The following is a 14,262-nucleotide window of genomic DNA, read 5'->3' on the forward strand; positions in this document are numbered from 1 at the left end:
GGCCCTGCAGGTCAGCTCCTGGGCCCAGGGGGACGAGGCCATCAGCACCCTGAGCTGGACGGGGAGTGGGGATGGGGGCCCCCAGATCTTCTGCCTCGGCTTCAACACCCACAGGATGTACACTGTACTGCTGAGCCCACCAGACACAGGTGAGAGCCCCTCCCTGCTAGGGTGCGCGAGCTCCGAACTGGCCCCAGGGTGGGGATTGGCTGGCTTAGGGGGGGACGGGGATTGGGCCACAGGACCTTTCCTCTCAGAGAACATCACCTACAATCTGACCCCAGGGCAGCGCTGGGTGGCTCAGGGGCTGGGGAATTTCCCCTCTAGGGGGTGCTGGCTCCAACACGGCCTCAGGGTGGGGGTGGCTGGCTCAGGACAGGGGTTGCAGGGATTTATCCCAGACTCTCAACTTCTTCTAGCTCCATCAGCTGGCCTCACTCTGGCATTTATTGAATTCAGCTGCAAACTCGTCTTCGTGGCGACTGGATTCTTCCTGGCTTATTACCTCACCCTGCTCTATTACAGATGGTAACTCAGCTACTGACCCACCTACCCATGCATCCATCTACCCACCTACCCATATACCTACCCACCAATCTACCCACCTACATACGCACCTACCTACCGTCTATCCACCCACCCACCCAACTATGTTCCTACCCACCCACCCATCTATCTATCTATCTCTCTATCTATCTATCCAGACTGCCAGACACATAAATACCCATGAATCTCTCTCTCCCAGGAGACCCTGTTGCTGTCATGGAAGCAGAAGGAAGGACCGGCAGGGAGCCTGGGAATCCAGGGTGCCTGAGTCCGGCGTGTAGAACAGGACATTCCTCATCCCCCGAAGAGCCGACAAGAAATTGGAATCTCACGGGACTGAGGACATGGAGGATGAGACCTCAGCTGGGGGGACTGCCATCCCAGGTGAGGCCAACGGGCCCATCTAGCCTGATATCCTGCCCCCTCCCTAACCCTCTGAATCAGACCCATGGGCCTGCGAAGCACGTGGAAACTGCCTGTAATATTTATATGACCATGTGACGTTATTAATATGAATTGCGACCATACAGATCATTGTTGCAACCAAGGTCATATAGTGGCATCAAATCTTGTACAAAGGAGGTCAAGTAAGGTGTCTATGAGGAGGTTAGGATTTCCTGGTTATGATTATGCTTTCTGTATGCAGGTGTCGTTTTTGTATTTAAAATTATAAATATTGGCTCTATCCTGTCTGTGTTTCAAACTTGTGCCGTGCTACTGGGTGACACCCCAGACAAATTGGCATCAGCACTAGCTAGCCTGATTGATGGCCCATTAAGGACCATCAGCTACACAACTGACCCATTGAGAGAAGGCAGATACACCTTGTGACTCAGCAAGGCATGCAGGGACATGCCTAGGGACAGAAATCTAAAGTTTACTGTGCTGGGTAGCTTGTGTTTGGAACAAAGGAAGCAGAACCCACATGACAAAAGGACTATAAAAGGCAGCTGCATCATCTCCATTGTGTCTTCAATCCTGCTTCTTACCTCTGGAGGGACTTTGCTACACTGAAGCTCTGAACAAAGGACTGAATGACCCATTCCAGCTGGGGATGGACTCCAGAGACTTGATTTGAGCCTGCGGTTTATTCCATCACTGCTGCAAGCCTGAACCAAGAACTTTGCTATTACTGTATGTAACTGATTCCATTTAACCAATTCTAGCTCTCATCTGTATTTCTTTCCTTTTATGAATAAACCATTAGATTTTAGATTCTAAAGGATTGGCAACAGCGTGATTTGTGGGTAAGATCTGATTTGTACATTGACCTGGGTCTGGGGCTTGGTCCTTTGCGATTGGGAGAACCTTTTTCTTTTACTGGGGTATTGGTTTAAATAACCAGCCATCCCCATAAAGAGCGGTGCTGGTGGTGATACTGGGAAACTGGAGTGTCCGAGGGAGTGTATGATTTCTGGTTAGCCAGTGGGGTGAACCCAAAGTCCTCTCTCTTTGGCTGGTTTGCTGTGCCTTGGTAATAAAGGATACCCAGCCTTGGGCTGTGACTGCCCTGCTCTAAGCAATTGATCCTGAATTGATATTCTCAGTTGTGTCCCGCCAGAGGCCACATCTTTACAGACCAGTAGATGATCTGTTTGTTGCCCTGATGGTTATGACTTTGTTTGCTCTGAGTTGACCGCAAGGCACCCAGATACCCCAGTGACAATCACAGTATGAGACCCTCTAGAGAACAGAGCAGACCAGCTGATGCTAGTTACCTGTCCCTGCAAGACAACGCCCAACCCAGCAGCTCTGACAGCTGTTCCCAGCCAGCGCAGGGAGAAAGTTTCACAGAGAAACTTTTTTTGGTGCAAAATGCAAATTCGGCAATACCAAAACTTTGTGTGAATCCAGGTCGATTTTGCTGAATTGTTCATTTGGTGAAAAAACTCCCCAAATTCCCCAAAATGGAAAGATATTTTTTAGGCATTATCAAAAAGAAACGTTTCATTCTATCTATTCAAAAGCACTGTATGGGTTGAAATTTCCTGTAATTTGATTTTTCTTAATTAAATCTCAAATGCTAAAAATTGAAGAAAAAAAAAGTTTTATCCTCAATCCAAATCTATTTCTGACCGTCTAGTTCGCTGAAAATGTTGAGACTAATTTTCATTTTCAGTTTTACATGAAAAGATTTTTTCCCCCTGACTTTTGCTTCCCTCAAAATTTATCAAATTATGCTTTCAGATTGATGCCCCAATATTTTTTTTTCAAATGTTTGGTTCACCAAAAATTTGAACATTTTTTCTTTTTGTTTCAACCCAATCGGTTTTCTGTTTGCTAAAAATTGTTGACAATTTTTTTTTCAAGCCACTAGCCAGGCGCGGAATGGGCCACTGGGCCTTTCCCCTCTTGTGGGCGATGGCTTGGATCCAGCCCCAGGGCGGGGGACTGACTGGCAGAGGTGGGATACCGGTGACAATGAGTGCAGGCTGTGTCGCTCGGTAGCTGTGCTGAACAATTTCCCCTTGGTGATGTGCAGATAATAGCAGCCCCCATCCCTGGCTCACACGTCCTCGATGCCCAAGGAGCAGCCCCCTTCTCCAGGTACCCCAGCATCCCGAAGTGGCTCTGCACCTCCCCCAACACCTCTGGGTAAGGGATTTTGGCAGTGACACCTTTCCCTCAGAAGATGTCTCCTTTACCCAATGAACCAAGGCCCACAGATCCCCCCCATCCTGTCAGTGGCCTGAACATGCAGGGGACAAAGAAGCAAAGAACTACCCAGGCTCACACCAATTTTGGGACCCTCGGGTCCAGGTGTGGGCTCTGGGCATAGAATCCTTCATAAGAGAGGTGGGATGGGAGGAACAGGCTATTCTGGAGGGAACCACCGGATGATGCAGTTACACAAAGCCAGACATAAACTTAGTGTGTGAGCAAGTGTTTAGTCTTTGGAGAAATGCTGGATTGATTGTGTTCAGTATTTTTATGTAGCTGTAAACCTACCTCTTTCTCTGCTGTCCACCAGCCACCTTGCTATCTGCTCCTATCCGCAAGCCACGCCTCTCCGCCAGCCGCTCCTCTTCACCAGACGTCCTGCTAGCCACTCATCAACTTGTCTTCAGCCCCCCCCCCCCCCCCCATACTTAACACAGCTCTTAGTAACTTCAGCTCTTTAATGATTTCAGCTCTCAGTAGGGGAGTGCTGGCACACTCAGAACCTCTCTCCCAAAATAGATCTAATGCTTAGACGTAGGAAACAGTGAGTTCAGCTCTGCAGCATGTAAGAAGACTCCTAATGGAGTCAAAGTTAGCTCTGTTATTATACCGTGGAGAGAGGAGAGATCAAAGTGGTGTTTGGAGCCCTCAGAAGGGAGCCCACACACCAGGTATCATAGAATCATAGAATATCAGGGTTGGAAGGGACCTCAGGAGGTATCTAGTCCAACCCCCTGCTCAAAGCAGGACCAACCCCAACTAAATCATCCCAGCCACGGATTCGTCAAGCGTGACCTTAAAAACCTCTCAGGAAGGCGATTCCACCACCTCCCTAGGGAACCCATTCCAGTGCTTCACCACCCTCCTAGTGAAAAAGGTTTTCCTAATATCCAACCTAAACCTCCCACACTGCAACTTGAGACCATTACTCCTTGTTCTGTCATCTGCTACCACTGAGAACAGTCTCGATCCATCCTCTTTGGAACCCCCATTCAGATAGTTGAAAGCAGTTATTAAATCCTCCCTCACTCTTCTCTTCTGCAGACTAAATAATCCCAGCTCCCTTAGCCTCTCCTCCTAAATCATGGGCTTCAGGCTCCTAATCATTTTTGTTGCCTTCCACTGGACTCTCTTCAATTTTTCCACATCCTTCTTGTAGTGTGGGGCCCAAAACTGGACACAGTACTCCAGATGAGGCCTCACCAATGTCAAATAGATCACGTCCCTCAATCTGCTGGCAATACAGCCCAAAATGCCATTAGCCTTCTTGGCAACAAGGGCACACTGTCGACTCATATCCAGCTTCTCGTCTACTGTAACCCCTACGTCCTTTTCTGCAGAACTGCTGCCTAGCCATTCGAGCCCTAGTCTGTAGCAGTGCATGGGATTCTTCCATCCTAAGTGCAGTACTCTGCACTTGTTCTTGTTGAACCGCATCAGCTTTCTTTTGGCCCAATCCTCTAATTTGTCTAGGTCCCTCTGTATCCTATCCCTGCCATCCAATGTATCTACCACTCCTCCCAGTTTAGTGTCATCTGTAAACTTGCTGAGGGTGCAGTCCACGCAAACCTCCAGATCATTAATGAAGATATTGAACAAAACCGGCCCCTGGACCGACTCTTGGGGCACTCCACTTGAAACTGGCTGCCAACTAGACATGAAGCCATTGATTTCTACCCATTGAGCCCGAAGATCTAGCCAGCTTTCTATCCACCTTATAGTCCATTCATCCAGCCCATACTTCTTTAACTTGCCAACAAGAATACTTTGCTAAAGTCAAGGAATAAGACATCCACTGCTTTCCTTGCATCCACAGACCCAGTTATCTCAGCAGAGCAAGCGATTAGGTTTGTGAGGCAAGACTTGCCCTTGGTGAATCCATGCTGACTGTTCCTGATCACCTTCTTCTCCTCTTAGTGCTTCAAAATTGATTCCTTGAGGACCTGCTCCATGATATTTCCAGGGACTGATGTGAGGCTGACTGGCCTGTAGTTCCCCGGATCCTCCTTCATTCCTTTTTAAAAGATGGGCACTACAATAGCCTTTTCCCAGTCTTCCGGGACCTCCCCTGATCGCCATGAGTTTTCAAAGATAATGGCCAATGGCTCTGCAATCACATCCACTAACTCCTTTAGCACCCTCGGATGCAGCGCATCCATCCCCATGGACTTATGCTCGTCCAGCTTTTGTAAATAGTCCTGAACCACTTCTTTCTCCACAGAGGGCTGCTCACCTCCTCCCCATGCTGTGCTGCCCAGGGCCCTTGTTCGTGAAGACAGAGGCAAAAAAAACATTGAGTACATTAGCTTTTTCCACATTCTCTGTCACTAGGTTGCCTCCTTTATTCAGTAAGGGACCCACACTTTCCTTGACCAACTTCTTGCTGCTAGAAGAAATCCTTCTATTACTCAGGGCACGGTCTGGCCATTTCTCCAAACCATCCCTCATCAGCACCTCCTCAGGTAGATGATCCTGCACCCCAAACTCCTTGGGGCTCTCCTTGCCCCTGCATTTCAGATGGATCCTCACTATAGGCACCTTAACTGGGGTCCGACCACCCCCTTCAGGGTTAGGCATGTATTGGGTACTATCTGGTCCGGGTCCACCACCTCTGCCATGCCAGCATCACCTCCGTGTCCATGTCTCACTGCCCCTGGACCTGCCTTCCATCTACTTCAATGGGGATGAGGTGACAACTGTCTCACCGGGCTCTGCCCTGCCACTGCCCTCGCCTCTTCTCCTGTCTCCCCACTGTCTGGAGGACCAAGATTCAGGCCTCTCTGTCCCCATCAGCACCCAGCCAGCAGCTTCCCCTTCCCCGCGCCACTCACACCTCTGGGCAAGTCAACCTGGCTGACAGCCGTCCTGCCCTGCTGGTTGTGCCCACGCTCAGCTGGGGTCCCAGCTCCCACCGGGCTCCGCTCAGTCTGCACTGTCCCAGTGAGGGCAGGCAGCGAGCCCGCGGCTTTGGTCTCAGCATCAGAGCCAGCGTGAGACACCTCCCCCATGTGGGAGCATCTCCCCTCCCCGTGCTCAGCTCCAGGGGTTTGGCTATAGACAGGCAGGGACCCCGAGCTGGGCAGCTCTTCCCTCCTGCTTCCTGTGTCTGCCCAGGGATCTGAGCCCTGCGCAGGGGAATGGCCCCCTGTCACGCGGCCCCTCACATCTGGGGGGGTTGCCCCACCCCAACAAGAGCCTGTCGCTCCCAGAATCTCTCCACCACTGGAATGTCTCCCCATTGACCACCCCTGTCCGCTCCCACTGGGGGCCAGAGGGGCCTGCCCCAGGGGTACAGGCAGACATATCCACTGGGCTCAGAGGGGACCCGTCTGCCACCCTCCCTCCCCTGGCCAGCTCTGCCCATGGGGTGGTGGGTGGCTGCTTCCTCCCCAGGGCTGGTCACAACTCGGAACCACGTTACCCGCTGTCTCCCCTCTGCCATGTTAACCCTTTGAGATTGTCCTGGGCCAAGATTTCCTGTGTCTGTGGGCCCTGCACCCCTGCCCTCTCTGCCTGCAGTGATCACATCTCCGGTCTCTGACATCCCCTGGAGACGTCCAGCCCCTCAGCCTCTCCTCCACCTCCGGGTTTCCCTGAGTCCCGACCCCGGAATGCCTTGGTGGGTTCGAGCTCCTTCACTGTGTGCCGCAATTACAACCCAGGGACCCCAAGCTGTCCCGGACTCCCAGGCCGGGTCTCTCGGCTCCGTACTGCCCCTGGGAGGAACCCCCTGCAGGGTGACAGCCCGTCTCGGTGGTGCACTCCCCTGTGGGGTTAGACCCTTGGCCCCGCCCCCTCCTGGGACCACACCTCTGAGCCTTCAGCAGCCTGGCTCTGCCATGGGCCCCCTCAGGGAGTCCCCAAGCTCTTTACCCCTTGGGCCTGCTCCCCCACAGGAAGTAACGGCCCCCGATCTCTACCCTGCAGTGACTCTCAGCCAGCATCACACAGGAGGTTTATGGAACGTCTGAACCCAGCACAGGCAGTTCTCAGGGCCCTCGGGCCTGGACAGTCTCAGCACCGGCCAGCTGGGTCTCACCCCTTTCCGGTATCTCAGGCCCCTCTTTGTCCCCAGTCCAGAAGCGACCTCCTTCCAGCCGAGCCCCCTATATGCCCTCCCCCACAGCCGCTCCTCCACCCTTTGTCTTCGATCCCAGGTGAACAGGTCACCTGGGCCCCCTCTCTTCCATCCTTTGTCCCCAATGGCCAGAACCAGCTTGCCAGGTCACCAGGGCCCTCTCTTCTCCTCCCTTTGTCCTCCCACTGGCCAGAACCGGCTGGCTCCCATGATGGGCTGGGCCTCTGGATGGTTGCTAAGTTCCGCAATATCCAGAGTCCCTGTTGCCAGGTGAGGTCACACCTGGACCTCTGCAACCACAATCCTCCTCTGGTAGCTTTCCAGGTGCGGAGGTCAGGCTGACTGGTCTATAGTTCCCCGGCTCCTCCATTTCCCCCTTTTAAAGATAGTCCCTCTGTCAGCCCTTCCCCCGTCTTCTGGGACCTCTCCTGGCATCCAGGAGTTTGCAAATATTATTGCCAGTGGCTCCAACTAACTCCTTCAGCCCCCTAGGTTGAACAGCGTCCCACCCCAATTATTTGAATTAATTCACATTGTTCGGAACATCTCTGACGTGTTCTTTACTTATCCCAATCTGCAGCCTTTCCCCTTTGTTGTCCATGTTGTTTTTTGTGGGAAGACTGAAGCAAACAGACACTGAGCAGCGCTGCCTTCCCACCATCTTCTGTCACCAGCTCGGGATTTTATAACCGATCTCATGATTCTTAGAGAAAATCTCAGGATTTTTTCACCAATTTCTAGATTGTTTTTTTAGCCCACGATCTGCCCAAGGCAGATCTGTCCCCCCCAAACAGCCTCCGCTCTCACACTTCTCACCCCCCGTCTGTCACTAGGTCTGTCCCAGCCGGACGCCCCAGCCATGGGCAGAGCCCTGCTGCCACAGCAGGATGCTGGAAAAGGGAAGCTTCCAGCTGAGGGTGTCCCCTGGAGATTAGGGGGTCCTGCCTCCACTGTGGCCACGCTGAGGGTCCTGATCCTCGCCCTGCTCTGGAGGGGTAAGTAAGCAGCACCTGCAGCCCCAGTGCAGAGGGAAGGGCAGAACCCGACATAAACAGGTCCAGGTCTGTCCCAGGACTTGAAATGGAGACTGGCCAGAGAGGGAGGGAACCCCAATATCCCAGTGTGGTGCTAGGGGGCACTGAGTGACAGGGAGCAGGCAGGGGCTTGATGTAGAGAGGAATGGAAACTAAATGGAGGGAGATTTGGTCAAGTGCTCAGGGCTTGGCCATCAGGGGGCTGCAGGTCGGGAGTGAGGGGCACCGGCAGAGCTGTGGTGGTGGGGTTTGAGGGCAGGGCTGGGCTAGCAGGAGGCTGCAGGTCAGGAGTGAGGGGCACCGGCAGAGCTGTGGTGGCGGGATTTGAGCTCAGGGCTGGACTACAAGAGGCTGCAGGTTGAGAGAGGGCCAAAGGCAGAGGTGGGTGCGGTGAGCTCAGGGTTGGTCTCTGTTCTCTGTGGGTCCCACTTCAGTCCCTCTCTGTCCCCTGCAGAGTCCCGGTCACAGCTGCCTGGCTTTACCCTGACAGTGCTGCAGTCGGTGTCCATGCAAGAGGGTCTCTGCGTTCTCGTCCCCTGCAACTTCACATACCCAGCCCGGTACAACGATGAGAATCCCCAGGCCCAGCTCTACTGATACTGGTACAAGGATCAGGCCAGCAGTGTCCCCAGCGTGAAGGTGTCGCAGGACACCCATGGCCGGTTCCAGCTGATGGGGGATCCGGCACATGGCAACTGCTCCCTGCAAATCAGCGATGCCCGACAGACGGATGCAGGGAGATATTTCCTTACAATCAAGAAAGGAAAATTGAAATACAATTTAGTCTCCAATTCTGATGGTACTGATCTTATGCTCGCGATCTCTGTGCCAGGTAAGAGCAGCCGCAGTCACCGCTAATCATCCCCCCTGAACCAGCCAGTCCCACCCTGGAGTCAGATCTGGGCCAGCACCTCATGAGGGGAAAGGCCCCGTGTCCCCAAGTGATTCTCTCCCCATGTCTCAGAGCTGACAGAGGAGCCAGAGATCCAGATCTCGCCAGCACAGGAGCTTCCAGGGATACTGCAGGCCGGGCAGATGGGGACTGTGACCTGCACGGCCCCCGGGCGCTATTCCGGGATGGGACCCCTCCCCATCACCTGAAAAGGGCTGTTCATTGACACAGCCTGGGACGTCTCAGCCCAGCTGGCAAATGGCCCTCCTGAAGCCCTCTGGCCACTCCTGGATCACCCAGGGTGGGGCCAGCAGTTCGGATTTGGAGTGGGGAGGGAAACTTTAAACATGATTCCAGGGACTACTTAAGCACCTGAAAACTCTCGGGTTTTTACAGATAATAACTTAAGGATTAGCTGACAGGAGCACCGTATCTAGCTATTATACACACTTGGACTGAGGTAGAGATGGACATAGGAGACAAAAGTGTTGAGAATCTCTGGGTTAGGCTAAAAGGGGTAAAAAACAAGGGTGTTGTCATGCTAGGAGTCTACTACAGGCCACCTAACCAGGTGGAAGAGGTGGGTGAGGCTTTTGTTAAACAACTAACAAAATCATCCAAAGCCCAAGATTTGGTGGTGATGGGGGACTTCAACTATCCAGATATATGTCGGGAAAATAATACAGCGGGGCACAGACTATCCAATAAATTCTTGGACTGCATTGCAGACAACTTTTTATTTCAGAAGGTTGAAAAAGCTACTAGGGGGGAAGCTGTTCTAGACTTGATTTTAACAAATAGGGAGAAACTTGTTGAGAATTTGAAAGTAGAAGGCAGCTTGGGTGAAAGTGATCATGAAATCATAGAGTTTGCAATTCTAAGGAAGGGTAGAAGGGAAAACAGCGAAATAGAGACAGTGGATTTCAGGAAAGCAGATTTTTGGTAAACTCAGAGAGCTGATAGGTAAGGTCCCATGGGAATCGAGACTGAGGGGAAAAACAACTGAGGAGAGTTGGCAGTTTTTCAAAGGGACACTATTAAGGGCCCAAAAGCAAGCTATTCCGCTGGTTAGGAAAGATAGAAAATGTGGCAAAAGTTAAGCCAAGGTGGTCCATGAGATCTTGCATGATCTAAAAAATAAAAAGGAGTCATATAAAAAATGGAAACTAGGACAGATTACAAAGGATGAATATAGGCAAACAACACAAGAATGCAGGGGCAAGATTAGAAAGGCAAAGGCACAAAATGAGCTCAATTTAGCTACAGGAATAAAAGGAAACAAGAAGACTTTTTATCAATACATTAGAAGCAAGAGGAAGACCAAAGACAGGGTAGGCCCACTGCTTAGTGAAGAGGGAGAAACAGTAACAGGAAACTTGGAAATGGCAGAGATGCTTAATGACTTTGTTTCGGTCTTCACCGAGAAGTCTGAAGGAATGCCTAACCTAGTGAATGCTAATGGGAAGGGGGTAGGTTTAGCAGATAAAATAAAAAAAGAACAAGTTAAAATGACTTAGAAAAGTTAGATGCCTGCAAGTCACCAGGGCCTGATGAAATGCATCATAGAATACTCAAGGAGCTAATAGAGGAGGTATCTGAGCCTCTAGCTATTATCTTTGGAAAATCCTGGGAGACAAGAGAGATTCCAGAAGACTGGAAAAGGGCAAATATAGTGCCCATCTATAAAAAGGGAAATAAAAACAACCCAGGAAACTACAGACCAGTTAGTTTAACTTCTGTGCCAGGGAAGATAATGGAGCAAGTAATTAAGGAAATCATCTGCAAACACTTGGAAGGTGGTAAGGTGATAGGGAACAGCCAGCATGGATTTGTAAAGAACAAATCGTGTCAAACCAATCTGACAGCTTTCTTTGTTAGGATAACGAGCTTTGTGGATAAGGGAGAAGCGGTGGATGTGGTATACCTAGACTTTAGTAAGGCATTCGATACGGTCTCGCATGATATTCTTATCAATAAACTAGGCAAATACAACTTAGATGGGGCTACTATAGGGTGGGTGCATAACTGGCTGGATAACCGTACTCAGAGGGTTGTTATTAATGGTTCCCAATCCTGCTGGAAAGGCATAATGTGTGGGGTTCTGCAGGGGTCTGTTTTGGGACCGGCTCTGTTCAATATCTTCATTAACGACTTAGATATTGGCATAGAAAGTAGGCTTATTAAGTTTGCGGATGATACCAAACTGGGAGGGATTGCAACTGCTTTGGAGGACAGGGTCATAATTCAAAATGATCTGGACAAATTGGAGAAATGGGCTGAGGTAAACAGGATGAAGTTTAACAAAGACAAATGCAAAGTGCTCCACTTAAAAAGGAACAATCAGTTTCACACATACAGAATGGGAAGAGACTGTCTAGGAAGGAGTTCACACCGGCAGAAAGGGATCTAGGGGTTATAGTGGACCACAAGCTAAATATGAGTCAACAGTGTGATGCTGTCGCAAAAAAGCAAACATGATTCTGGGATGTATTAACAGGTGTGTTGTGAGCAAGACACGAGAAGTCATTCTTCCGCTCTACTCTGCGCTGGTTAGGCCTCAGCTGGAGTATTGTGTCCAGTTCTGGGCACCGCATTTTAAAAAAGATGTGGAGAAATTGGAAAGGGTCCAGAGAAGAGCGATAAGAATGATTAAAGGTCTTGAAAACATGACCTATGAAGGAAGGCTGAAAGAATTGGGTTTGTTTAGTTTGGAAAAGAGAAGACTGAGAGGGGACATGATAGCAGTTTTCAGGTATTTAAAAGGGTGTCATAAAGAGGAGGGAGTAAACTTGTTCACCTTAGCCTCTAAGGATAGAACCAGAAGCAATGGGTTTAAACTGCAGCAAGGGAGGTCTAGGTTGGACATTAGGAAAAAGTTCCTAACTGTCAGGGTGGTTAAACACTGGAATAAATTGCCTAGGGAGGTTGTGGAATCTCCATCTCTGGAGATATTTAAGAGTAGGTTAGATAAATGTCTATCAGGGATGGTCTAGACAGTATTTGGTCCTGCCAGGTGGGCAGAGGACTGGACTCGATGACCTCTTGAGGTCCCTTCTAGTCCTAGAATCTATGAATTTTGGTCTGTATAAGTAGGGGCATTGCCAGCAGATCGAAGGATGTGATCGTTCCCCTCTATTCGACATTGAGGCCTTATGTGGGGTAGTGTGGGGCCCAAAACTGGACACACTTAAAGAAGGATTTTGAAGCATTGGAAAGAGATCAGGGGAGGGCAACAAAAATGATTAGGGGGCTGAAGCACATGACTTATGAGGAGAGGCTGAGGGAACTTGGATTGTTTAGTCGGCAGAAGAGAAGAATGAGGGGGGATCTGATTGCAGCTTTCAACTAACTGAAAGGTAGTTCCAAAGAGGATGGAGCTCGGCTGTTCTCAGTGGTAGCAGATGACAGAACAAGGAATAATGGTCTCAAGTTGCAGTGGGGGGAGGTTTAGGTTGGATATTAGGAAAAACTATTTCACTAGGAGGGTGGTGAAGCACTGGAATGGGTTACCTAGGGAGGTGGTGATGGCTTGACAAAGCCCTGGCTGGGATGATTTAGTTGGGATTGGTCCTGCTTTGAGCAGGGGCTTGAACTAGATGACCTCCTGAGCTGGATACTTTAACCAGCTGAGGGAGGGATGTTGGGGCTGGGAGTTGGGGGCTGGGGCCCCGGACTTCTAGATTCTATCCCTAGCTCTGGGACTGGAGTGGTGGGGCTGGGAGCCAGGACTCCTGGGTTCTCTTCCAGCCGTGCCACATGCTCTCTGTTTTTGCAGCTTCTGAGCTGGTGTGATGGCCTATGGGATCAGGGTCACCATTGGTTTCTTCCTTCTCGGGCTCTATGTGATCAAGTAAGTCTGAGGCCTCCCACCCTGACCCCCAACTGCCCCTCCCAGATCCCACTGAGATCCCTCGCCATTTCCCCTGGGGTATTCCAGCCTCCCCAACCCCCAGTAAGATCTCCCCTCAACCCCTCTCCCTGTCCTATCCAAGTCCCCTGCACTCTAGCCTCCCACACTGGTGTCCCCCTTTCTCCCTCCCCATGGGGCTATTCTACGCCCCTGCCCCAAAGTCTCATGCATCAATCCTGATACGATTCCCTGCAGAGTGCGGTGCCGGAAGACGACACCCCCCAGTGCCGAGGCCGGGGAGACAGCTAACGGGAGCCAAGCGGAGCACAAAGGGACCCTGGTCTCTGTCTAGGTCAATCAGTGCCATGTGATTATAACTTCTTAATAACAATGTTCTATTGAAGGTAACTTGTTCATTCCAAAGCCAAAAGCATCTGACTGTCAAATGTCCAGTTCACAAGCTGTTACTTGAAATAGATTTTCATGTGTCATTTTTTGTCACTGCTACTTTTTCAACAAAGAGCCAATAACAACTCTGACTTATTTGTGTCCAGTAAAGAATCAGTTTTCAAATCTGCCTTTCCCCTGGAAGGCCCTGATTGCAGCTGGTTTCTGGGCAGGGCCGGGCATAACACGGCCCCAATCCCAGCTGGGGCAGGGCCTGTCTCTCGCTGTGTCTGAGCAGCACCTGGCACAATAGGGCCCTTGTCATAAACATACAGCTAAGGGGAGCATAAAATCCCTCCTTTACCTCTAAGGGGTTAAGAAGCTCAAATAACCTGGTTGGCACCTGACCAGAAGGACCAATGGGGAAGGAAGATACTTTCCAATCTGGGGCCGGGGAAGGTTTTGTTTGTGCTCTTTATGTGTGCTCCCTCAGGATGGAGAGGGACCAGGGCAGGAAAAAAACCTCTCCTAAAACCCTACCTGAAATAAGCATCAAAGGTTACAAAAATTGTAAGTAAATCAAGGAAATGCATTAGATTATCTTTTGTTGTAGCTTGTGAATTTTCCCTATGCTAAGAGGGAGGTTTATTCCTGTTTTTTTGTAACTTTGCAGTTTTGTCTATAGGGGAATCCTCTGTGTTTTCAATCTTATTACCCTGTAAAATTCCCTTCCATCCTGATTTTACAGAGGTGCTTCTTTTACTTTTTTCTTTATAATAAAGTTCTTCTTTTAAGAACCTGATTGTTTTTTAGT

At 50.3% G+C, this 14,262-nt stretch overlaps 1 long non-coding RNA gene across 1 annotated transcript; it reads left to right on the top strand.

Moving 5' to 3' along the window:
• Nucleotides 1–25: 25 nt before the first annotated feature.
• On the top strand, nucleotides 26–1,768 carry LOC135976711 (uncharacterized). Its single transcript, XR_010594020.1, has 2 exons — nucleotides 26–528; nucleotides 746–1,768. It is a non-coding gene; the product is annotated as an uncharacterized LOC135976711 (long non-coding RNA).
• The last annotated feature ends 12,494 nt before the right edge of the window (nucleotides 1,769–14,262 follow it).

This window comes from Chrysemys picta, chromosome 20 (genome assembly GCF_011386835.1).
Source record: "Chrysemys picta bellii isolate R12L10 chromosome 20, ASM1138683v2, whole genome shotgun sequence".
Taxonomy (NCBI): domain Eukaryota; kingdom Metazoa; phylum Chordata; order Testudines; family Emydidae; genus Chrysemys; species Chrysemys picta.